Source organism: Cucurbita maxima, unplaced genomic scaffold, assembly GCF_002738345.1.
Source record: "Cucurbita maxima cultivar Rimu unplaced genomic scaffold, Cmax_1.0 Cma_Scf00078, whole genome shotgun sequence".
NCBI lineage: Eukaryota > Viridiplantae > Streptophyta > Magnoliopsida > Cucurbitales > Cucurbitaceae > Cucurbita > Cucurbita maxima.
In genome coordinates this window covers 144,625-171,780 of record NW_019272094.1, presented here as the reverse complement: position 1 = coordinate 171,780, position 27,156 = coordinate 144,625, and the positions used below count along the sequence as shown (strand labels likewise).

At 34.8% G+C, this 27,156-nt stretch overlaps 1 protein-coding gene and 1 pseudogene across 2 annotated transcripts in view; both read left to right on the top strand.

Annotated features, from left to right (window-relative positions):
- The window catches only part of LOC111472545 (exopolygalacturonase-like), a 373,620-nt gene that overhangs the window by 274,352 nt on the left and 72,112 nt on the right, over positions 1 to 27,156 (top strand). The window lies entirely within an intron of this gene.
- The window catches only part of LOC111472536, a 34,237-nt pseudogene continuing 25,499 nt past the window's right edge, over positions 18,419 to 27,156 (top strand).

The window sequence follows — 27,156 nt, the reverse complement described above, 5'->3', positions numbered from 1 at the left end:
AAAAAAAAAAAAAAAAAAAAAAAAAAAAAAAAAAAAAAAAAAAAAAAAAAAAAAAAACATCCATAGAGTTTCCTTATAGTCAATTTTTATTTTAAGTTCATTATTATTAATTATTATATTTATATTAATGAATGAAAATAATTTTAAGCTACGTTTTTAATTCTATCACAAACTAATTTACTTTAGGAATAATCTTGATATCTTACTATTTTCAACCATTTAAAACAAAAGATTATCGGTAATGCCCCTAATTTTTTTAGGTTAATTAGTGACGTTACCCTAGCATGCTTTAATCACATATGCCTAAATTCATAATAAATACTTTTAAAATAAAGTCATCGACTTACCTATTCATCCCGTTCAAAACATAAATAAATATAACATGATTTTTAACCTAAAACAAATTGGCATAAAACACCTACCAACTACTAATGAAATTCAATGCTACTATCCTATCATAATCTATCCTAACTTCCATGGTCTTTCCAGTTTTCACAGTCATTCGTGCATGAGAGTTTTGCCTTTACTTAAAAAATATAAGGCAACATGTGATTTGAGTATTTTAAGAAATTCTCGGTAAGTTAATCCACTATTGGAGTTAGCAATGCAGTCACACACAATACATGATTGAGATCTATCTTTTAAAACCGTAACATGACCTTAGGCTCTTTCTAGTTTCGGATAGGGTTTGATGCATGGTACTTTTTCACTCACGGCCCACGTACACACTCATGGACCCACTAGGCGGGCTCTTATACGTACCCCTTGGGCCTAACTTGGTTGGGACAAAATATTACACGTCACAGGATGCCTCAGAAAAGAAAAGACCCACATGATATCATGACAAACATAAATATCGAAGGTACGCATTCGTACTAGCATAACATTACGGGGAAGTATCCTGATGTACATGGCATACATACATGCACGAGGTCCCATGATTTTCATTCCTAACGTAATAGTTATTTCATTTCGTTTCTCTTTTCCTCCATAACATATTTCATATATGGATCATGTATACATGGTATATATCACGTGATCCATCACATAACTTATATGGTAAGACATAACATTTCATACATGACATTTCATTTCATTCATAATATAGTGTAATGGATATCACATGCATACATGGCAATACAAAGAGCATATAAGCATCACATAATTAATATGATGCATGCACCATCATAAATCAACCAATTAGCTAACTCCAACCGTAAGACCACTTATAAGGTTGGTCTTGGCCGAAGTTACTAATTACTCGATAGCCGCTTCGAAAACTATATTCCAATGTTAATTCTCGCCTATATCAATTTATATAATATGCTTAGGGCATATAAACCTCTTAGCCTAACTAAACATGATGATTATTTCTAACATAAGTCCTACAACTAACTAAATTTGGATAAATAGAACTCTTACTTTACTCAAATGCCTTGAATAAGGTAAAAGTGGCTTTAGGAAGGTCCAAAACTTAAGAAATGGTACATAATTTTTAAACGAGCCGTCTAAGTTGAGAAGCGGAGTCTATTGCGCCGCCAAGCCACGTCAACGCGGGAATGAGGCGGGTCATTATTCAAGTTAAGCGCGGGCTGTATGGGTTGGGTTGAGGCACACTTGGCTGATACGTTCCGAGCTGGACTGCATGTATTGGGCCGTGGGCGTTGTAGAAGTGTGGTTCACCTATAGCAGAGGCTCGAGAGCGATACGACAACCTAAAATCCAAAGATTTGTCTCCCTTACCCGCCCAGTGCCGTAAATGTGTGGATTTGGATGTGTTTATGAGAGATGAGAGATGTGAATTTAAGGAAGGGTCGTGTTAGTTACTTTTGCAAAAATAATGCCTCGCGGAAATCGCGAGATATCGGACCAAATTTAAATATATATATATATATATATATATATATATATATTTTATTATTTATTTTTTAATTCCAAACCATTACATTATCTCAAAGTCTAATTTCATTGAAAACAAATTAAATTAAATTTTTTAAGCACTTTGAAACATGAAAAATGTAAATTCATTAGGAAATTGAAACTTAATGTGATTTTTGTATGGTTAGTTGAATGTATTTATGGACTTTTCCTAAATCGATTAATGCAATGTCGAGAATTTAAGGGTACAAAACTTTCTATGACCGTCTTTTCATGATAGAATTTTTTATGACATCTTCAAATATACTTAGAACCATCAATTTTGCCAATCACATATTACAAATATGAAATTAAAATGATTACCGTATGACAACATTACTTCAACAATAATTATTTTAATGTACTTAAAATACATTATTTATTTTATTAATGTATTATAATATAATTTGTTTTTTTGTGAATTGATATATACCATGTATTAAATATTAATTTGAACCATTTAATAATAAAACGTTATTTTTTATTTAATATGTTTATGAACTGGTTATTTAAATTCTTCACTTAATCAATTATCATTCACTAATTATACACCACTTCACGATAAATTTAGAGTTGCACTCCTACACGATGCACGACAAATGGTGTCATAAATGAAATTATTACTAGATCTTTTAAGAGTTGTAACTATATTTAAGTCTTTAATTACCACAAATTCTTGAAAGAACAATTGTTTATGATCCAACCATGATAAGTTGTTCTCACCTTGCAAATCAAATGATAAATCCTAATAAGTAGAGTTTGGAACTCACTTAGAATTAAGATCGAGTTGCATATGATCATACGGTAAAATATTAATCTTCTCAAGTAAAAAAATTATTAAAAAAAATAGATAAATTATTTTGGCTTAGTCCTACACAAACTCATTCTACAAGATATCTCTACTCATATTTTCATTTGAAAGACTTGGATCAAATTATTTGTAACAATCGTGGCTCATAACAACAATGTTATCAGAATAAAGCACCCAACTTTATCCATATTTTATAAACCATTATATTACTACTTAAACATGATCTTTCTATAGGTCAATGACATAACACTAATAAGTTTCAATTTTTCATAGGATGGATAATGTTAAACGGTAAATAAAAAATTTTAAATCAAATTATTAATTACGAGATTTTAAGACATAAATTTTCATGACATTTCTTCAGATTAAACACCAAGTTTATGCACTTTGGAACTAGTTGATCTATAATGTTTATCAATCATTCCTGTTTTCTGGGAGATACACTATAGATTGAACCAGTTGATATATTAACAAAACTTTCCTTTCCCATCTATTTGGATCAATAGTGCGTCAAAAATTATTGCTAATAAAGTTTTGCTAACTCTACGAAAAATATATTCTTAACGTGTTAGATTAATTTGATTAAACATGAATTTAATAGCACTTTGATAACGTTGGAACATGAGAATAGTAACATATGAAATGCTCTAATGCAACGCCCACGGTAATAAACTTATTACAAATGTCTAAAAGTTATTTTAAGTGAGAATGATAACTTGGATTATTTTATTTTTAATAGATTTAAATTACGGACCAAGGGATCTTCTTAATCTCTTCATTTTCATTTTCATCTCATACTTCTTGAAATATAGTCTATAAAATTGAATACTATTTGTAAGGTAGTAACTCACCTTGGTATGGAGTAATGGAAAACCAAGTTAAATAGATCTAGCTTATAATTATTTGAACTTTCCATTTGTGTTTAATAAATCTCTAACAAAGAGAAATTTTTAAAAATTAAATGATATGTTAAATAATACAATATCCGCATTGCTCTAAAGTTTGATTCATTATGGACATAATTACAGGTCTAGGTAGGATCCCATTACCTGGATATTTATCTTAAAAAAAAATTAAAAATAATTTTGATGAGTAATTACTCCTTAACTAGCCAACTTATCATTAACAAATTTTATTATTTTTTCGTTTTATTCACAATGGGTTATTTTTAGGTTTTTGGTGTTCATAGGGTTCTCCATCCAACCATTACCTTGGCTCCTAGTCTCGTCTTACCAACCTATGGATATTAAGGTGTTCTAGCAACCTTAAGTTTTATTTGTTGGCTCTATTTATGTTTACTACAAATTTTAGACTCGTACGTAAGGCTCACTCTCGGTCAAATACGGTTTGTCCACTAAACTTTCTGGTCAGAAATATTTATTGTTCCCAACTTGGCACATATCGCATTGGTCACGGGTTTTGCAGGGATTAGTGGACTAAGAATACTCATTCCCATCTCCAGATCGTAAATAGTTCATAAGCATAAACTAGAGTCACACATCATACTTACTAATCATGATTCTCTAATATGTTCACATTTTATGCATGGATTCATGATTATTATTAATATTATTTAACTCATGCCATTTACATACATTCGACGTTTTTAGCTCTTAATCCCATAGTAATGTGCTTGTTTAGGAGCTTCGAGATACTGCTTACATGAATCGTCAATTCCTTTTCTTTCATAATTGTTCATAATATGGTAATTTCGTCACAAATTCTCTTAATATGACCTATATCTAATGATTTTCAAAATTAGTATAAGCTAATATTGATAAAACGGGTTAAAAGGAGTTGAACAGAACGAGCTGAAACTTGAAATAAGCCTCCACCACCCACATGCATACTACACTCGTTGACCCACATGTCCCACTCCTTGGTTACTCACACCTCCACATGCGCGTGAAGCCTATGCACTGATGTGTCGTTCAACCTCGAAATAGCTTGAAATTCTAAATTTTTTTCATCATTTCATTCCATACCCCCTTACATGTATCCACTAACTTCATAATTCATGGTGGGCTATCATCCTAGAAAGGAAAATAATATTTTTGAGGATAACACCATTGGGTTCAATTTTATTTCTTTTCTTGTTTCCTTTAGAAAAGAAACTTTAAAGGAATTCATTGACAAAAGGAACAAGAACAGCCTAAGGAGGTAGAGGGAACCCTGCCCAAACGCTACATGGTGGCCCAAATCGAAGATGGAGACCTATTTTCTACAAGAGACCGCATAAAGATCCAAAAAACATAGTGGAAGCGGAGCTTGATAATTGAGAAAACCACATATAAAATTCTATACCTTTATAGCTCGCAAATGATAATTGATAGTGAATGAATGTGATTTGAGAGTGGATTCTGAAAAATATACGGCAAGTGCGCCAAATAGAATGTATCAATCACGTAACAAGACATGTGAAGAATTGAGAGAAAATTGGATCAAGGGTTTGTCCATTAGGATTGGAAATGGACAAGCCCGACTAATCAATTGAGAATGGACGGGCCTCGACGGACCAATATTGTTGAAAAATGACTAAAGAAATTTTTTCCATCACATCGTTTTAATATATTTTTGACACACGCTAGTAATAATAAAATAAAAAATATTCATTCTCATTAATATATTTCTCTCGAAGAGGAAAAATTATGAGATAGGAATAAAAGTAAGAAAGGTAAGAGTAAATTCTTCCATTAGGGTGTTATTTTTATTTATTTATTTCTTATTAATCTAAAAATTCGGGTATTACAATATCACAGTCATGTTTGTCCAAGACGCGTTGCTCATGATTGCGATCAGATGTCCTAGTCATGCTTGTCCAAAATATGTTGTCCATGGTTGCATGCTCGTTCCAAAACTCTTTTAGTTGCTTTCATGTATAGTTAGGTCTTTATTATTATGTGTCAATAGGGGGTGTATGACCTTTCACAAAAATTTTGTCTTCACCCACCACGGCTAAAATGCATCCAAATGTACTATAGGGGTTCGACTAGTCATCAATTCTTCCTACCAAAGTTATATGCTATCAAAACGGTTGTGGTTGATTATTAGTTTTTAGCTTATAGCATTGCTTTCTTCCAAATTATTTTCAATGCATTTCCTAGTTCATATTTTCTAAAACACATTCTCTCAAATGTGACCGAGGCTCCATCATACATTCGAATTGTCCATGACTTATAATTTTTATAGGGTTGACTCGTTCGCCGAGTTAGAACAAATGGCGCATAAGCATTCTACTATTGTCACAAAAGTATGATTGTGACATCTCGCACACTTCAACAACGGAATTAATCATCCTCGGGCCATGTAAGATCCTCAATGGTCAAACCCAAAGATGTGGCAAACAATTGGCCCAATTGGAAATTCTCCACTTGGTGTGTTAGTTCCTTGATTTTCCAACCTTTTGAGGCTATTTTTGTAATTTTCAAAACTTTAGAACTGCCGTTCTTCATTTCACAGTTATTTTTCAATTTGTGTTGTTTCAGTTCTCTTTTTCCGAAATTCATTCTTAAAAAGTTCTAATTTTTAAAAAATTTCTTTCCTTATTTATCTTCCATTTTTCCATTTGGCTTCAAATTTCCTTTATGGAATAATTCATAAATTTTGGTGCTAAATTTAAAATAATCCAGAACTCCATACGTGATCATGTAAGAGCCTTCGGATGCAAAATTTATGAACACGTAAGGAATGGCAAAATTTATTACAATGTCTTTGCATATTCTAAATTAGGGAGAGTCCAATTTCGGATACTTCATTTCGAAAACTATAATATATAATATTCATATTACTAAACTATAATCAAGATTGTCGATAATTTATTATGTTTTGGTTTACACTCATTTTATATAATTCAACTACATTCATAATTTGGGTGTAAATAAAAGTTTATGCCGGTTTGTGAAACATTTAGATGAATACAATAGAAGGATAAATTTTAATAATTTGACCATTAAAATTGTTGTTTAGATTCTCATTATTGTTTTCTAAACAAGACCCAATAATCATTACAAAAGTTAATTGGAAATAGGAAAACTAAGAGAGTAATTCAAACATAAACTAATATGAATATTGTCTATACAAAAAGACATAATATAGAAAAGATAAACAAATGAGAAGAACAAATAAACCTCTCTTTGGAAAAATCTCAAAGCTCTTAGGACTTTTTTCAATTATGGTCTTTAATTTGGAAGAACTTGAAGATCTTTTATATGGTATGAGAATTATTGGTGCCACCTCAACTGGAGTTTGCATTCTATTCACCATCTCTGTTTCGATGAATGTAATATGAAAAGAAGATATTATGTTTTGCTAATAGAGAGGTAGATGTAAATAAGAGAGAAGTAATTAGAGTTATATATACTTTGAAGATGGGTGATTATAAAGCCTTAAAAAAGGATTATATTATGGTTGGCATGCTCCCAAAATTAAAGAGACGATTGAGGCTATTTAGAAGCCATATTTAGAAATTAGAACAAATATTGTATGTAAAGTAAACGGTTCATAGAATAATTTTAACGTTTTGTTTTAAGGTGTAAGGCCTGTTTTGACAAGAATATCATTTAAAACAAATATTCTACTCTTTGTCCAAAAAAAACATAGAACAAACCAGACTTAACATGGTGGTCTAAAATCAATAATTACAATCTAAGTTCAAGTTAGATCTATAGTAAATCAAAACAACTTAACATGATGGTCTAAAATAAATTAAAAATTATTCAACGTGAGAAAACTATCTAAAAGAACAATATTCTATGGACCCCATAACAGAAGTCGTCATCCAACTAGAGGTCCCTTCTGTACTTCACTGAAATGGATGTATTGTACTTCATGCATGTGTGCCCACTACACAAATATTGTTCATGGAATCCTATATCATAGCCTGTTTCTCAAAGCTTTAGTATTAGACCGTGACGAGTACAATAAAAATAATAAAATAAATTAATATTTTGCGAATTTTAAAATCAAAGAAAACCTCATTTAATTCACAAATTGAAATCAATTACCAATGGGTTCTCTTCCTTTATTATAAAATGGAGATCAAGGAACAGGATACAAGTTAAAACAATAAAAAAAAAAAAAAATATATATATATATATATATAAAAAAACCCTAGAACACACAAAAGTTTGACATCTCGAGACATCTCCCTATAGTACTACACAACTGTTGATTTCTTCCCCACTTTGACTACTAGTCAGCGATCATCTTAAGAACTTGAAATCTTACTGTTCCAGAGGCAAGACAGAACCTCAACTCTCGACCCAAATCAACTTCGACTATCTTTATGAAACTTGCAAAAAATAACTCCAAGGACATCATACTAAAAATTAAGAACTTATATCATAAGTAAAACTTGTGTGTTAAAAGTGGATGAGCCAACACATATCGACTGGACGAATGCATTAAGCGTTCTGTTGAGACACATCACCTAGATTCGATCTAACCCGACCCACAACCCAATCCCCTCTGTGACCGCACAAGTCACGAAACGCTCATCTACCTCGAACCACAGCCTGCAAGCACCTAAAAAAGAAAGGAAAAAAAGGTGAGTATAAATATACTCTATAAGTAACCTACTTTAGACATTCATCACATATGTAACCTAATAGGTATCCACAGGCTTTACTTTGAGATCTAAGAAGTTTTGGTCTAGAATCTACTACTATTTGAGAATTGGGGTGTCTTAAAATTTTGAGTGGTACACTATTCGCTCAGGGACCCACTTTGAGTTCGAAGGAGATGGCTCACCCTTTCTTGGCTCCGTGGATTTGTCAAGCGACTAGTCTCATCTATGGGTGAATTAATCTTATGTTCTTTTGACTTAGGGTAGCTTGTTCTGCCTATGCAGTATGAAACTGGTGTCTCAAGTTGAGGCACTAGCTCGTAAAATTCTCACTCTAGTAAGGATAGTTTGGTGTGTACAAGCCTCCTTGTCATCCACGAGTACAAGAGTGAAACTCGATGATATGGGTATTGGAGTAAAAAGGGTAGTGGAGACTCTGATGGCACCGTTAAACTAATGACCCCATACATACTACTAATGGTTAGGAGTGCTACCTTTGTCATTCTTTGATGTCATGCAAGTCTACTTGGTTATTAAGAGCATCTAGGCAGTTTAAATTTCATCTCATGTTTCAAGGATGTTTGTGGTTAACTCCTTTGAGCTAAACCAATTTCTAGATGCACACCAGTCTAAATCTCTATGTGCTGAACGTGTTGTCCATGGTCACATGCTCGTTCCAAACCTCTTTTACTTGCTTTCAAAACTTTGAGGGGAAGCCCAGAAAAGAAAGCCCAAATAGGTCAGTATCCGTTAGCTGCAGACTTTGGCTGTAACAAATGATATTAGAGCCAGTCATCGGATGGTGTGAGGCAATAATCGAAGTAGGGCTAGTTCCTCTCCATTGTAGACGTATTTTAAAACTGTGAGGCTGACAGTAATACATAATGGGCTAAAGCAGATAATATATGTCAGCGATGCATAATGGGCTAAAGCAAATAATATGTGCCAGCGATGGGCTTGGCCTATTACAAATGGTATCAGAGCCAGACACCAAGTGGTGTGCCAACGAGGACACTAGGCTCCCTAAGAGGGTGGATTATGAGATCTCACATCAGTTGGAGATGGAAACAAAGCATTCCTTGTAAGGGGAAGTCAAGAATGGAAAGTCCAAATAGGACAATATCTAAGCAAAGCGAAGAAGGGAAACCCTTATCTGAGGGAATCCAAGAACGAAAAGCCCAGAGAGACGATATCCGCTAGCAATAGGCTTAAACTGTTACATTAAATGCTATCAAAACTGTGGTGGTTGCTTATTTGCTTTTAGCTTATACCATTGTTTTCTTACATATTGTTTTTAATACATTTCCTCGCTCACATTTTCTAAAATAAATTCTCTCAAACATGACTTAGACACGATCATATATCCAAATTGTCAATGACTTATGATTTCCATATGACTGACTTGTTCGCTGGGTTAGAAAAAGTGTCGCATAATCGTTGGACTATTGTCACAAGAGTGCAATTGTGACATCCATCAACCAACCAATTAATCATCCTCCCGCCATGTAAGATCCTCAACGACCAAACCAATGATGTGGCAAACAATTGGCCCAATTGGAAATTTGTCCCCTTGGTGTGTTAGATCCTTAATTTTCAAACTTTTTGAGGCTATTTTTGTAAATTTATTTTTTACCCTTCTTTCCTTATTATCTTTTATTTTTTCTTTTTTCTTTACTATGGCTTCAAATTACTTTAGATGGAATAATGTATAATTTTTTGTGCTACATTTAAAACAACTCAAGAACGGAAGACTAAAACATCACCCATACGTGATTTATGTAAGAGCATTTGAATGCCAAATTTATGAATACGCAAAGAATAGAAAATTTTCTAACAATATCCTTATACATTCTAAACAAGGGAGAGACTAATTTTCGATAATTCATTTCCAGAACCATATTTCCAAGTCTCCAATTCATCATCATCCAAATTAGCTCTTACATATTTATTTTCTCATTCTAAAATATTTGTAAATATTCTAGTTATCAAAGCATATATTATATTTAATCTTCATATTACTTAACTGTAAGCAAGATTGTCAATAATTTATTACGTTTTAGTTTACTTTATATTTATAAGGTTTATACTTGTTAATCTAGTATCATTTTATATAATTTAATTGTTTAGATGAACTACAATATTCAAGGACAAATTATAATTTGTCCATTAAAATTGTTGTTTAGATTCTTGCTATTATTTTTTAAACAAGATCCCATGTCAATACAAAAGTTAACTCTCCATACAAAAAGTAAGAGAGTAATTCAAACATAAACTAATATGAATATTGTCGGTACAAAAGGACATAATATAGAAAAGATAAACAAATGGGAAGAACAAATAAACATCTCTTTGGAAAAACCTCAAAGTTCTTTGGACTTTCTTCAACAATGGTCTCTAATTTGGGAGAACTTGAAGACCTTTTATAAGGTACGAGAATTATTGGTGCCACTTCAATCCGATTTTGTATTCTATTCTCCATCTCTATTTAAATGAACGTAGTATGAAAAGAAGATATTGTATTTTTTTAATAGAGATGTGGAGGTAAATACGCTCTTAGAGAAAGAACTAATTAGAGTTGAGAGGAAGAAATGTGAGAATTGATATATATATATACTTTGAACATAGGTGATTGTAAAGCCTAAAAAAGGATTGTATTATTGTTGACAAGGTCCCAAAATTAAAGAAATAGTTGGGACTATTTAGTTAGAAATTATATTTTAGGTAAGGTAAACGGTTAAAAGTTAGTTAAATGTTGTTTTAAGGTGTAATATCCTATATTTCAATATGCTTCGGCATCTTAATACATGTAATATTAATAACTAAAATCTCGGTAACATTACAATTCACAAGGCATCGTTAATTTCACTAACGTTAAATATTCTTAATCTTTTTAAAAGTAAGATAGAGTTGGGTTGGGTCATAATCCTTTTCCGGGTCCTGAACAAAAAACCCACCCTTTATAGTTTGGGTTAGTCCAACTGCATATGGCACCCTAATTCAATCTTTATCAAATAATATGAGAGAATGGATGCAAATTGTGTATTAAAAAAAGTAGAATATGAGAATCATTTTCTACCGATATAATTTTAAAATTTTCAATCTTTATCAAATAATGATTGTTTATTATTTATTTCATTACTTTAACTAAAATTATACTAATATATTTGTGTTTAATCAAATTTACTAAATATGGTGTTCATAAACTATGCACTAAAATTTAAAAATGAGGTGAAAAAGAATGGCAGCTAGTTTGTTCAAACAAATTCTCAATTGGCTTCATTTCCGCCATTGATTTTCTACCTTCCAAACCAAACCTCCTAACCTTAACCTCCACCTTTTTCATCTTAAACACAATATATAGGAGATTCTACCATCATTTCTCTTCATTTCCAACACAAATTAGTTTCTCTCTCCTAGATTTTGACTCACCAAATCTTTCTCTTTCTATACCTTTTATTCAAACATGGTGAAAGACGTGAAAAGTAAGCAAAATTGGGTCGAACTGGCACCGTCAACTTTCGTATCATATCGAAGGTCTTCGAGTTATCCCAAGTTAGAGACCATTATTGAAGAAGGATCAAACCCGTTTGAGAGTTTTTCGAAGAGAGTTTTGATTATTCTTCCTTTTTTGATTTCATATGGTTCTTATTTTTTATTGTATAGGCATTTTTAAGGTCTAAATGTAGTAACATTTTGAGAAGACAAAAAAAGTGAAGAAATTCGTATCGAATTTATTTGTAGACAATCTTTTTGGTCCGTTTACATTTGTTTCATGGATTATATGACATCAAAAAAGAAACGTCGGGGTAAAAGTATCGATGATATCAATATCAAGTTTTCCTTTTTCCATTATACATACATAAAGAATTAGATTAAAAAATGTGATTCTAACAAATTAAGTAAATGAATAAAAATATTATTGTGTTGCATTTTAGAATAGGGGAGTGGAATTAGACTGGAAGGTAGAGTTCCAATGTTCTTGGAGAACTATAAGTAATATATTTTGGACCAACTTTGGACTTAATTGTGTTTTCCTAAAATTGATTATTAATTACGAGAAAAATATGTGTAAAGAAGGATTAAAACTCTACGAATTTGGTGAAAGAACTGAGTTTATTTGAGTTATATAAGAAAAAGTTATGAAAATCCAAATATATTAAAAAGTATTGGAAAACAGATCAAAAACTGAGAAAAAAATGTTGTGTACATGAAGAGGACAATGACATGCATTAGATGACGGGCACTGAAGTGCGTCGAGGCCAACGACAGACATATGTCGTGCTAGGAGAGAAGTAGCATGTCTGGTTTTGCAATTGGGCGCATGTGACACTACAGCTAGAGCAATGCATCCAACGACCAATGATGACGCGTCGCCTTGACCTAACTTGATTTGAGATCCATATGCACGTGTTTTATAATTCTTTGTCTCCTTGTCTCTCCCCTCTCGAAATCTCCTTCATAAGTACGTGAGTAGTACTTTAGCAAAGCGGTATCAGAGCGTTCGATTGTTAGTGAGTGTGAGATTACTTCATAGATTAGTGAGTGTTGGTTTAACAAATTAGTATCAGAGCGACTTTTATTTTCAACAAATTGTTATTAGAGCCGATGGCGAATATGATGGGTCAAATTCCGCTATGTCGATTAACGAAGACGAACTACAAGAATTGGAGCATCCAAATGAAAGCTCTCCTCGGCTCACAAGACGCTTGGGAGGTGGTCGAAGAAGATTTCGAAGAACGAAAGGATACCATGGGTTATATGGCAGCGCAAAACAAGGCATTAAAAGAATTACAATCAAAGGATAAGACAGCATTATACATGCTATTCTGAGTTGTTGACGAGTCGAGTTTTGAGAAGATTGCCAGGACAACTACTTCAAAAAGAGCGTGGGACACTTTAGAAAAGGTGTTCAAAGGAACCGACTAAGTCAAGCAAGTGCGTCTCCAACCTCTGCGTGGCGAGTTGGAGAGCATGAAGATGTAGGAGTCAGAAAATGTATCTGACTACATTACGCGCGTATAGACCGTGACAAATCAACTAAATTGAAACGGAGAAATGTTACCTGAGACACTGGTTGTGGAGAAGATCTTGAGGTCGTTAACCAACAACTTTGAGAATGTTGTATGTGCGATAGAAGAGAAAAGAACCTAACGAAGTTCACGGTCGATGAGCTCATCGGTTCTCTCGAGGCACACGAACAATGTAAGAAAAAGAAGTAGGAGATACTCGATCAAGCACTTCAGACCAAGGCATCAATAAAAGACGAAAAGGTACTTTGCTTTCAAAATATTCAAGGTAGAGGTCGTTGAAGTCGCGGGAATGGTCGAGGTGGTCAAGGCAGCAGAAATGAAGGACATTATAAGGAGAAGAGAAAGTCGAGCCAAGCAAATTGGCGTGGAAGAGGACGTAGTTGAGGAAGAGGCGGTTGATCAAACATTCAGTGCTACAAATGTCAAAAATATGGTCACTATGCAAATGATTGTAGCTCCGAAAAAAGTTACAATTGTGGCAGAGTGGGGCATGTTGCAAAAGATTGTCGAGCCAAAAAAGGGTAGAAGGAGCAACCAACCTAGCCTTGGAAGACGTAACAAATGAAGGCCTTCTCTTGATGGATCAAGAAGACAACATCAACAACGACACTCTGTGGTACCTCGTCTCAGGGGCAAGAAACCATATGTGCGGTCATGAGTACCTATTCAAAGAGATGCAAAAGATTGAAGATGGTCATCTGTCATTTGGAGATGTGTCAAAGGTGGAGGTCAAAAGCCGAGGTACGATACATCTCTTGCAAAAGGATGGTGTAATGGGGTCAATCCAAGATGTTTATTACGTACCAGACCTCAAGACCAACATATTGAGTATGGGGCAACTCACAGAGAAAGGTTACTCGATATTCTTAAAGGACCCACCTTCTACACCTGAAGGATAAGCGAGGGCGTTTGGTTGCTCAAGTCGAGATAGAAAGAAATCGGATGTAGAAACTGAACTTAAGAAGTATACGAGAAAAGTGTTTGCGAGTCGACGTAGAAAACAAGGCATCACTGTGGTATCTCCGTTTTGGTCACCTACATCATGGCGGCCTAAAGGAGTTATCAAAGAAGAATATGGTGCATGGGCTACCTAACATGGACTTTGAAAGAAAATTATGTGAAGAATGTGTGCTCAGCAAGCATGCGAGAACCTCAATTCAAAAGAAGACTGAATTTTGGGCTAAACAACCTCTCGAGTTGATCCATACAGATATATGTGGACCAATTACTCCCGAGTCATTCAGCGAAAAGATGTATTTCATTTCCGTATCGATGATTACTCACGAAAAACTTGGGCTTACTTTCTGAAAGAAAAATTCAAGGCATTCGAGGTTTTCAAAAAGTTCAAAGTGATGGCAGAGAAGGCAAGTGGTAGACATATCAAAGCTATACGATCCGATAGAGGTGGCAAGTATACTTTGACGGCTTTCATGGAATATTGTGAGGAGCAAGGCATAAGGAAATTCTAACCGCACCGTACACCCCTCAACAAAATGGTGTAGTCGAGTGAAAGAATTGGATCATTATCGACATGGTTCAATCAATGTTCAAGAGCAAAAGGATGTCGAAGGAATTTTGGGCAGAAGCCATGCAATGTGTCATCTATGTACAAAATAGATGTCCACATGCAAAGTTAGATGATCAAACACCACAAGAGGCTTGGAGCAGACAAAAGCTTACAATCTCTCATCTCAAAGTGTTTGATAGTGTGGTTTATGCTCACATACCGGATCAACGAAGAACAAAGCGCGAAATCAAAAGCAAAAGGTATATCTTTATTGGATATGATGAGAAGACATAAGGATACTAACTACTTGACCCGATAAGCAAGATGGTGATAGTGAGTCGCGATGTGCGAGTAGATGAAGCAAACGAATGGGACTAGAACAATTCGACGGATGTCAATATCGAAGTTGGAGAATCATCAGTCGCTGCACCAACAAGTGCACCAACAGACTCAAAAATTTCCGATAATGAAGATGAACCACGACAACTCAAAATGCGAAGTTTGCGAGATTTGTATGACTCAACAAATGAGGTACATTTTGTATGTCTTCTGACAGATGCTGAAAATATCAACTTTGAAGAGGCGGTGCGAGACACGAAGTGGCAAACTGCCATGGATGAGGAGATTAAAGCATTTCATCGCAACAATACATGGGAAGTGACAAAATTACTGGAAGGAAGTCAGCCCATAGGTGTGAAGTGGGTATTCAAGAAAAAGATGAATGCTCAAGACAAGATTTAGCGGAACAAGGCGCGACTTGTTGCGAAGGGATACAAGCAAAAGGCGAGAATCGACTATGATGAAGTGTTTGCTCCCATCGCTAGAATGTTGACAATTCGATTGCTGATTTTCCAAGCAGCTCAATTCAAATGACCGATTTTTCAAATGGATGTCAAGTCAGCATTCTTGAATTGTGTGCTTGAAGAAGAAGTATGCCTCGAACAACCTCCCGGGTACATGAAAATTAGAGAAGAGAAGAAGGTACTAAAATTGAAGAAGGCGCTTTACGGGTTGAAACAAGCACCACGAGCATGGAATACTCGTATCGATACATACTTCAAGAAGAACGGGTACAAGCAATGTCCCCACGAACATGCACTTTACATAAAGAAGAGTAGAGGTAATGTGATACTTGTTGCTCTTTATGTCGATGACCTCATCTTTTTAGGCAATAATGATGAAATGATTGAAGAGTTCAAAAGCACAATAACACGAGAATTTGAGATGATAGACTTGGGTTTGTTGAAGTTTTTCCTTGGTTTGGAGTTAAACAAGTAGAGACAAATTGCAACCCGATATCAACACCAATGGAACCAGGTAGAAAACTCTCAAAGTACGATGAAGGAGAACGTGTAGATGCAAATAGGTATCAGAGCCTGGTAGAAAGTCTTTGCTATCTTACATGTACAAGGCCAGATCTTTTATTAAGTGTCGACATAATAAGCCGGTTCATGGAGGAGCCAATTTATTCACATTGGAAGGCGTTGAAGCGTGTCCTATGATACATCCAAGGAACGGTGTCACTTGAGATATTCTACTCGAAAACAAAAGATTACAAGTTAGTTGGTTACTCCGACAGTGATTGGTGCGGAGACAGACGATCGAAAAAGTACATCGGGTTATGTATTCTTCATGGACAACACAATATTTACTTGTTTTTCAAAGAAACAACCGATCGTGACACTCTCGACATGTGAAGATGAGTATGTAGCAGCATCTTGGTGTGTGTGTGACGTGATATGGCTTAGAAATTTGTTGAGTAAGATAGAGCTAAAACAACGAGGAGCAACCGTAATACAAGTTGACAACAAATCAGCAATTGAGTTAGTCAAGAACCCAGTGAACAATGAAAGAAGTCAACACATTGACGTTAGATTTCGTTTTATCTGAGATCATGTGAAGGAAGGAAGCGTGGAATTGCTGCATGTGGCAAGTCAGGATCAAGTTGCGGACATCTTTACAAAACCGCTACCAAAAGTACTTTTCTACAAATACAAGAAGATAATTGGCATGACAAATGACATAGCATTTAAGTTTACGGCTGAGTTTTGTTGGAATAAACTTAAATAATGAAGATGATTTTTTTCTAAAATAAACTCAAGATAATTTTTAGTTAATTTGAGTGGGTTAATTTTAGTTGGTTTTAAAATTGAGTCACAAAGTAAAAATAAAAGGCGAAAATAAAAATATAAAAGGCTAAGATTTATTTAACAAACAGGTTGTTTATGGGTTAGAAAATGGTGTCATGATGGTCATAAAAGAGCAAGAGCAAGAATAGCAAAATAGGAGAAATTGTCTCATTAAGTAGAGTGTAATAGAATTCTATCTACTTGTCTTTCCCCTCTCGACATCTCTTTCACAAGTACGCGAGTAGTACTTTAGCAAAGCGGTATTAAAGCTTTCGATTGTTAGTGAGTGTGAGATTACTTCACAGATTAGTGAGTGTTGGTTTAACAAATTAGTATCAATGCGAGTTTTATTTTCAACATTTTCAAGGCCATTCGAGATTAGAAGAAGGGATTTAAGAGACACCGAAGATGGAGGAGAAACACATAAACTCTTAGAGACCAACCCATTCGAAGAATTTGTTAAAACCCACATCGGCCAGAGACTTCACACCTGAGACCCACAAGCGTCCGCTAATCGATTAGGAGAAAAATTTAAGGATTCCTACTGCGGAGGTTCGAATCTTGAGGTCATTGGAGACGAAGGTCGAAAGAGACAGAGGGAGGTGGAGAATTGAGGCATCACCTTGTGTAAGGGTTTCGTAAACTTTTTGTTTCAAGAACTCTCGAATGTGTAGAAGATAACCATCTATGGCTCCATCTTGAGAAGATTTATGAGATTTGAGGGGATTCCGTGGGCGTCGGAAATGAAATCGAGGGAGAAAACGAAAAGAGAAAGAAGTTCAAAAACCACAAAGGTAAGGGAAAGAGAGAAAAATCGGGAGAGGAGGGAAATCACGTGGCCCAACCATGTGTGCACGACCTGGGGACAGCCAACCCAAGTGGCGGTCCGGCCTGTGGCAATCTAACTTGGCCTGTTTTTCTCCTTTTGCGATATTTCTCCGTTTTGACTCTAATTTTGGTGTTGGTTTCATTGGGTTTCATCATTCTTACCAATAGGAACTAAACGAGGAGTTTTACAAATTTTGGAACCTTCTAAAGATGTAATTCCAAACAAAAAGTCTCATGCTTTCCAAGTAAGTGACTCTCGGAATCTTGGATGTAGCTATGATCGTGATATGTTCGAAAGTATGATATAAGAAGCATGTCATACAAATTTAAGCAATAAGTGAGTTGATTTGATGCAGGTAAGAGCATGTCAAATGTATGATGCACGTTCATCGAGGAATGAACTATTGAGTTATGATATGACCGAGATTGAGAGCATGACTTTAGTATGATATGAAGCATGCCATAAGAAATCACTTATAAATGTTTGAGCATGGAATGACCTGAAATGACATAGGTGGAATGTTACTATGTAAGTGTAAACACAACTTATGAACTGAGACTAATGACTAGGTATCCATGTTTAGATCTCTATGCTATGTCTTTATTTCATATGTTTATGACGTATGCGATTATATGGAGATGATTACGGGTTTGCCAACTAACCCCTAATTGTCAACCTGACTTGATTGTCAAGGGTTTGGATAATCATAGGATTGACTTATGATATTTTATGACTTATGACAATACCTTGTGAGGACTACAGTGAAGTTTTAGCTTCCTGTAGTGCACCTGTCACGAGCGACAGGGGCCCACAGCTGTACGTTACGAGTTGATTATGATTATTGTGCATGCATGTAAGTATGCGGTTATAAAGGGACGATAGGGTTCACTAACTAGCCCCTTATCGTAAACTTGACTCGATTGTCAAGGGTCCGGATAACTATAGAATTGACATATGATATTTCATGATAATGTGCCCTGTGGGGACCATTCGAAAGCTTGTCAATTAGCTTTCTTTTAGTGAACCTGTCACAAGTAGTAGGGTCCACAGTTGCACCTTAGAGTTGGTCGAGCCTTAACATGCATGAACCCTATGAGATTTATATCGAGATCATGCCTCGAGGACTTTGAGATACGATGATGATAATGATTAGAGACTAGCAGAAATGACTAACTAGGAGACCTAGAGAACTTACAAATACCCAGGGCTGGAGGTCCAATTAGGACCATAAACGAACAAATGGAATGAGTACATCTAGGGTATAGCCTAGGAGGCGCCTATAATGGGGGACGAACACCCAAATGAGAATAAAACACAATATGAGTTAACTAAGATTAACAAATTTTGATAATAAAATATGAACTACCAGCAAGGTGCTTACTGAATATATTTTATATACTCATCCCTACTACTTTGAATTTCTTTCAGATAAGGCATGATGGAGCGGACGCGGCGGAGGCGCACATGAGCTAGGGGCTATAGAGTTTTAGGCTAGATCGATGTCATATATCCTTTTGCTAGGGTCGTCAGTTCGTATTCAGGCCGACTCGAATTCGTGCGCTAGACACGTGTCTTCTCACGGGTCAGGATGCGTTTCTCCAATGAAAATTTGCCAATGGACCAATGTAAATTAGAGAAATAATGTTGTATAGTTCAAACTCGAAACTAATATCATGGACTCATATAGGTTGACTCGGATTTTAAAGAACGGAATCGAACTTTCATTAAAAATATATTCGTGGCAATGTGTTAAGGATATTTAGTAATAAATTATAATTTACCATATATATTATATTTGATATTTTAGTATAAGGCAAATATCTAATATTTGCCTTATTATCATAGGTATCGTTCCATTTATTGTTATTTCCATTTATTACTATTTTCATATCCTTGTAATTTATTTGATTATAAATAAGATAACTTTCACACCATTTAGATGTGGTGAATTAATCAAACATTCACATGGTATCAGAGCCCTCTCGGTTTAACAACCCCGATCCTTTCTTTTTAATGGCTTTTGAATCCTCTAATCTTCTTCTCCACCACCCCTGCTGGTTTTGATGTCGCAAGGGTCAGTCTTCATGGCTGCCATAGTCGGAGCCGATTGATTACTCTTCGGCTCCACCCTATTGACCTCCAAATCACCTTTCGTCATACTCTATACATACAACCTCACATTTTCCAACCCAATCGATTTTCTCCTTGGCCAATATAGTCTCTCTCATTTTCATCCCAATCAATCTTCATCCTTCACATAAACCCTAACCTAAACCTATCAACCTTTGCAGAGATTTACCTTCGGAATCTGGGTGCCGCACTAGCCTATTCGCCAACCAAGTTGCTGGCGCCCTTCCTGCCAAAATTGGCTTCTTCGCCCGATGAGGTGACTCTTCAAACTGTCCTTCTCGCCAAAATTGGCTCCTTCGCCCAATGTGGCGAATCTTCCGGCTTCAACATTGTCTTTGTCCCTTGCTCTAGAGTTCTCCTGCTACTTCTTGGGGTTGGAAATATTCTCACCAGAGCCAAGGCAGCATCGTCGCTAAGCGACAATCCCTCTTCATGGGTTAGACATATTCTCGCCGAAGCTAAGGCAGCATCGCCGCTGAGCGGCGATCCCTCTGCAATTTTTGATGGCCAAGAACCGGGTTGTTAGCATCTTCATGAAAAATGTTTCTCAACCTTTTTGAATTTTTCAGATTCAAGCTTCACGTTCGTTTAAATTCGACGCTTAGCTTGCGGTGGGGTGTTAAGGATATTTAGTAATAAATTATAGTTTACCATATATATTATATTTGATATTTTATTATAAGGAAAATATCTAATATTTGCCTGATTATCATAGGTATCTTTCCATTTATTGTTATTTCCATTTATTACTATTTTCATATCCTTGTAATTTATTTGATTATAAATAAGATAACTTTCACACCATTTAGGTGTGGTGGATTAATCAAACATTCACATGGTATCAGAGCCCTCTCGGTTTAACAACCCCGATCCTTTCTTTTCAATGGCTTTTGAATCCTCTAATCTTCTTCTCCACCACCCCTGCTGGTTTTGACGCCGCAGGGGCAGTCTTCATGGCTGCCGTAGTCGGAGCCGATTGATTACTCTTCGGCTCCACCCTATTGACCTCCAAATCACCTTTCGTCATACTCTGTACATACAACCTCACCTTTTCCAACCCAATCGGTTTTCCCCTTGGCCAATATAGTCTCTCTCATTTTCTTCCCAATCAACCTTCATCCTTCACATAAACCCTAACCTAAACCTATCAACCTTTTGCAGAGATTTACCTTCGGAATCTGGGTGCCGCACTGGCCTATTCGCCAACCAAGTTGCCGCCGCCCTTCCTGCCAAAATTGGCTTCTTCGCCCGATGAGGCGACTCTTCCGACTGCCCTTCTCGCCAAAATTGGCTCCTTCGCCCAATGTGGCGACTCTTCCGGCTTCAACATTGTCTTTGTCCCTTGCTCTAGGTTTCCCCTTCTACTTCTTGGGGTTAGAAATATTCTCACCAGAGCCAAGGCAGCATCGTCGCTAAGCGACAATCCCTCTTCATGGGTTAGACATATTCTCGCCGAAGCTAAGGCAGCATCGCCGCTGAGCGGCGATCCCTCTGCAATTTTTGATGGCCAAGAACCGGGTTGTTAGCATCTTCATGAAAAGTGTTTCTCAACCTTTTTGAATTTTTCAGATTCAAGCTTCACGTTCGTTTAAATTCGACGCTTAGCTTGCGGTGGGGTGTTAAGGATATTTAGTAATAAATTATAGTTTACCATATATATTATATTTGATATTTTATTATAAGGAAAATATCTAATATTTGCCTGATTATCATAGGTATCTTTCCATTTATTGTTATTTCCATTTATTACTATTTTCATATCCTTGTAATTTATTTGATTATAAATAACATAACTTTCACACCATTTAGGTGTGGTGGATTAATCAAACATTCCCACAATGACTTAAGCTAGCCAGGTAAGTGGCTCACCCGTCATAGGTTACGCGTTATTTGTTGTATGTTGGCACGTGCCCGTGGATCTGCACGTGTCATTAAATTGTATGCTAGTTTAATATGCTTAAGTACAAACTCATGTGAACGTGAATGTATGCTATGTATGCTGCTTAGTTTGATGTGATATGTTATGCATGTGACGATATGTGGTTCTTGAGTGATTCTGGCATGGTTGTATGAAATATTTGAATGTAAATAGCATGAATTGTCTGACATGAAACACGGTAAATTATCTGGAATCATAACCCCGATAGGAATATGTATGAAATGTAAATTGAAAAGGAGAATGACATGAAGCATGGAACGTGACAGGGGGTTATGATCATTAATGATAAATGTAGAAGAAGGGGGGACCTCATGCATTATGTGTGTTCCTGCATCTGGGGGGATACCCCTATCCCATCACGAGGGTACGAATGCGTACATCCAATGATAGGACAACGATCGTTATACTTTGCATAGCATTGCGGTGACGGTTACTAGTTTTAATGAGTCTCAGCATAAGGGGCTCCCAGAGTATGCCACCTGGATAAGGAAAGTGGCCCAGCGGTGTGCGAACTAGCTGGTGAGCCCATACTCGCACGTATGGGCTGTGTGTAGAGTATATGGTATACGTCCACGATTACCCATTAGGACAGTACCGTAGGGGAAACGAAACGAAACGAAATAAAAGATAGGTCCCATCATTTCATTGCATGTGATTACATAACCCCGATAAGAAGGTTACTTACTGAGTATTCTAGAAATACTCAAGTCTCGTCCTACTACATTTTTTAGGTTAAGGCAAGGCATTCCTGTACGGCTGACGACGGTATCGCAACTCGAGACCATGACACATGCATAGGGTAGTGGTATTTATTTTCTTAGACTTGGGCTAGACTATGATCTTTTTAATTAAACTCTTATTCATTTTGTTTAGTCTTTTGTTGTGTCGTTTTAGAGATGTTTTCGAAACACGCAAGTCCATGGCTGTGTTTTAAGATAAAAGTTATGTTTTATGGAATTTAAACGAAGTCTTCCGCATTCAATGTTTATGATACGTATACAGTAGCGGCCTTAAATTAAGTAGAAAATTTGTGATCGTTACAAAACTTATCATTAACAAATTTTATTATTTTTTCGCCATATTTTAAGTTTTATTCTCAATGGGTTATTTTTAGGTTTTTGGTGTTGATAGGGTCCTCCATCCAACCATTACCTTGGCTCCTAGTCTCATTACTCCGACCTCCCTATTGATATTAAGGTGTTCTAGCAACCTTAAGTTTTATTTGTTGGCTCTATTTATGTTTACTACAAATTTTAGACTTGTACGGAAGGCACACTCTCGGTCAAATACGATTTGTCCACTAAACTCTCTGGTCACAAATAATTATTGTTCCCAACTTGGCACATATCGCATTGATCACGGGTTTTGCAGGGATTAGTAAACTAAGAATACACATTCCCATCTCCATATCGTAAATAGTTCATGAGCATAAACTTGAGTCATACATCACACTTACTAATCATGATTCACTACTATGCTCACATTTTATGCATGAATTCATGATTATTATTATTATTATTTAACTCATGCCATTTACATACATTCACCGTTTTTAGGTCTTAAACCCATGGTAACATGCTGGTTTAGGAGCTTCGATATACTACTTACATGAATCGTCAACTCCTTTGCTTAACACACTCCTTTAAATCTCTTCATTTTCATTTTCTATCTCACATTCCTTTAAATATAGTCTATATGTATTAAATGGATTCCATGATGTATAAAATGTAGGTTAAAATTTTGCACACAGAAATTCAAGTAGTCGTATTTAAAAAGTATATAGACCAAAATGAATCAAATTTAAAAATACAATAAAGAATATAGAAATATTAAAATGATCAAATGTCAAAAGGGATGCATATAGTAGTTAAACCATACATGTCTAATATCTATGTTGAATAAAGAAAAAAACTTGCATACAAAAATGGTATTAATTTTATAAAATTGGCTACTCTTTGTAAGGTAGTAACTCAGCTTTGTGTGGAGTAATGTGGATCTATACACTATACACCGGAAGAAACCAACTGATTATTCTCGGAGCCTTTTTGAATTGACTTTTGAAACGCTTTAAAATATTTTTAAATGTAAGAAAATATACTTTAAACTCATGCATTTCCTTAAATATTCCGAAATTAATCTCAAAATTTTGTTTGTCTATTTATTTGTGTTTAATAAAACTCTAACAAAGTTAAATTTTTAAAAATTAAATGATATGTCAAATATAAATTTAATACAATATCCGCCTTACATGAAAGTTTGATTCACTCGAAAATTTGATTCACTATTCTTACTATTGACACATATTACGGGTCTAGGTAGGATCCGTCTCCAACTCGACTACACAGTCATCTCAATCACATTACTTCACATTTATCTAGAAAGAAAAATTAAAAATAATTTTGGTGAGTAATTAATTTCCTCTTTTTAACTTTCCAACTTATCATTAACAAATTTTATTATTTTTTCGGAATATTTTAAGATTTATTCAAAATGGGTTATTTTGAGGTTTTTGGGCCGGATAAAGTCCTCCATCCAACCATTTGGCTCTTAGTCTCATCTATTAGGACCTCTCTATTGATATTAAGGTGTTGTAGCAACCTTAAGTTTTATTTATGGGCTCTATTTATGTTTACTACAAATTTTAGACTTGTATGCAAGACTCACTCTCAGTCAAATACGGTTTGTCTACTAAACTCTCTGGTCAGAAATATTCATTGTTCCCAACTTGGCACACATCGCATTGGTCATAGATTTTGCAGGGATTAGTAGACTAATAATACTCATTCACATCTCCATATCGTAAATAGTTCATAAGCATAAACTAGAGTCATACATCATATTTACTAATCATGATTCTCTACTATGCTCACATTTTACGCATGGATTCATGATTATTATTATTATTATATAACTCATGCCATTTTACGCATGGAGCTTCGAGATACTACTTACATAAATCGTCAATTTCTTTGCTTTCATAATGGTTCATAATATGGTCACAAATATGTGAAGAATTGAGAGAAAATTGGATCAAGGATTTATCCATTAAGATTGGAAATGGCCAAGCCCGACTAAGCAATTGGGCATGGACGGGTCTCTGACCAATATTGCTGAAAAATGACTAAAGAAATTTTTTTTCCATCACATCGTTTTAATATATTTTTTATACACGCTAATAACAATAAAATAAAAAATATTTATTCTCATTAATATTTCTCAAGAGAAAAAGAGGAAAAATTATGAGATAGGAAGAAAAAGTAAGAAAAGTAGGGAGTAATAGTTTGAAAACTAATATTTTTTTTTCAAAATTTTTTTGATAAATTCTTTTGGGATAATTTTTGTTGTGGTTCATTTGTTGAAAATTGTGGTATGTACATTTATCTAGCATAGAAATTTAATAAAGGAATTAGGCTCTCCAACTAGACCCCTCCTCCATCATTTAAGGTAAAACAAATTATAGGGATCGTCTTAAATCACATACTTATATTAATTTAGCTAGTTTGAATTGGTTATTTTTGTATTTGTATATAAAGAGAGTTTGAGTTGGCTAATGCATTCAAATCCATTCTTATTTCTAAGAAGTTTGGGAATTTGAATCAAAAGAAAATAAGGCAAGGTAGAAGAGACAAGTGAACTAGAAAGGATGGAATTGATATCAAAGTTTATGGCATTAATACCAATGCTGCTATTGTTGGTGTCTAATGCTACCATTGATGCTACTAGCAGTGTTTTTTGATATTACGAAATTTGGTGTCAAACCTAATGATGATGTTACTCAAGTACGTGTACATTTGTTTGAGTTGATAAACCAAAATTTCATTTTGTACAAAATATTTTTCTCAAATGAAATGGTTGTATTCACAGGCTTAAGTAGATGCATGGAACCAGCGCTACCTGAGACCACTCCGTCAACTGATTAAATAATCTTTTAATGCCAACAAATGTTTCAAACCATTTTTCCTATCATTTTTATTTTAGTGGTCAAAATTTTATTTACAACATGCCATGATGTTGATGTTTACAATAATTGTATTTTTTACATTTAGGAGAAATAATACTTTTCTACTACGCTACCACATAATTGACATTACTTTGATGGAGGAGAAGATCAGTTTAGTATTACACGGTTTGTGGAGGTTCCTTACCATGAAAAAATTACAGATGGAAAGTAATTAAAATTTATATCTAATAAATAATTTTAAATACACCACAATATAGATTTATGGTACCATTAAAGTTTCAAAATCTATTATATAAAATATACCATTTATAAAAAGAAATATTAAGGAAAAACACCATTTATAATTTAATTCAAAGTAAACTATTATTGGAATTAACTGAAGAAAACACAGCTAGATTTAGAGAAGAAAATAGTAATAAAGGAAAATAAAATCATAAGAATAAGTACTAAATTAATCAAAGATATCAAGAAAAAGGCTATACTTCCTTGCGTCTAGGTTTCGTTTCAAGAATTTAGTAGTTAGTAGAGTAATGAAAAATAATCGTTAAATCTTGAATGTGGTGTCTACTGATTGGGTCTTGAATTAGGGAATTGAATTTCATTTTGAGTTACGTAAAGGAGGAAAATACTTTATATATGGACTCATGAAAAAAGTCTATGGAATTCTAAGATATATAGAAAAATATTCCATATCATATCAAATCTTTTTCGAGATTGGAATTCTTAAAAGAAGTCTATGGAATTCTATGGGTGCTTGTCCCTATGTTGACTACTGTATTGGGAATCACAATCGGCGTACTAGTAATTGTATGGTTAGAAAGAGAAATATCCGCCGGGATACAACAACGTATTGGACCTGAATATGCTGGTCCTTTGGGAGTTCTTCAAGCTTTAGCAGATGGCACAAAACTACTTTTTAAAGAAAATCTGCTTCCATCTAGAGGTGATACGCGTTTATTCAGTATCGGACCATCCATAGCAGTCATATCAATTTTACTAAGCTATTCAGTAATTCCTTTTGGTTATCGCCTTGTTTTAGCAGATCTGCAGATCGGTGTTTTTTTATGGATTGCCATTTCAAGTGTTGCTCCCATCGGCCTTCTTATGTCAGGATATTGATCCAATATATGGACTCATGAAAGTATCTGAGTGCTCGAGCATTCAATCACTATTATATTGAATGGATAATTGGTTTTTTTTAGTTGAATCTTAAAAAAAGGAACTTCTTTCTTTTTGATAAGCTCTAGAAAAATAAAATCATAAGAATAAATACCAAATTAATCAAAGATATCAAGAAAAAAGCTATCCTTATAAGAGAGTTTTGTTGAATCCATTGCAAA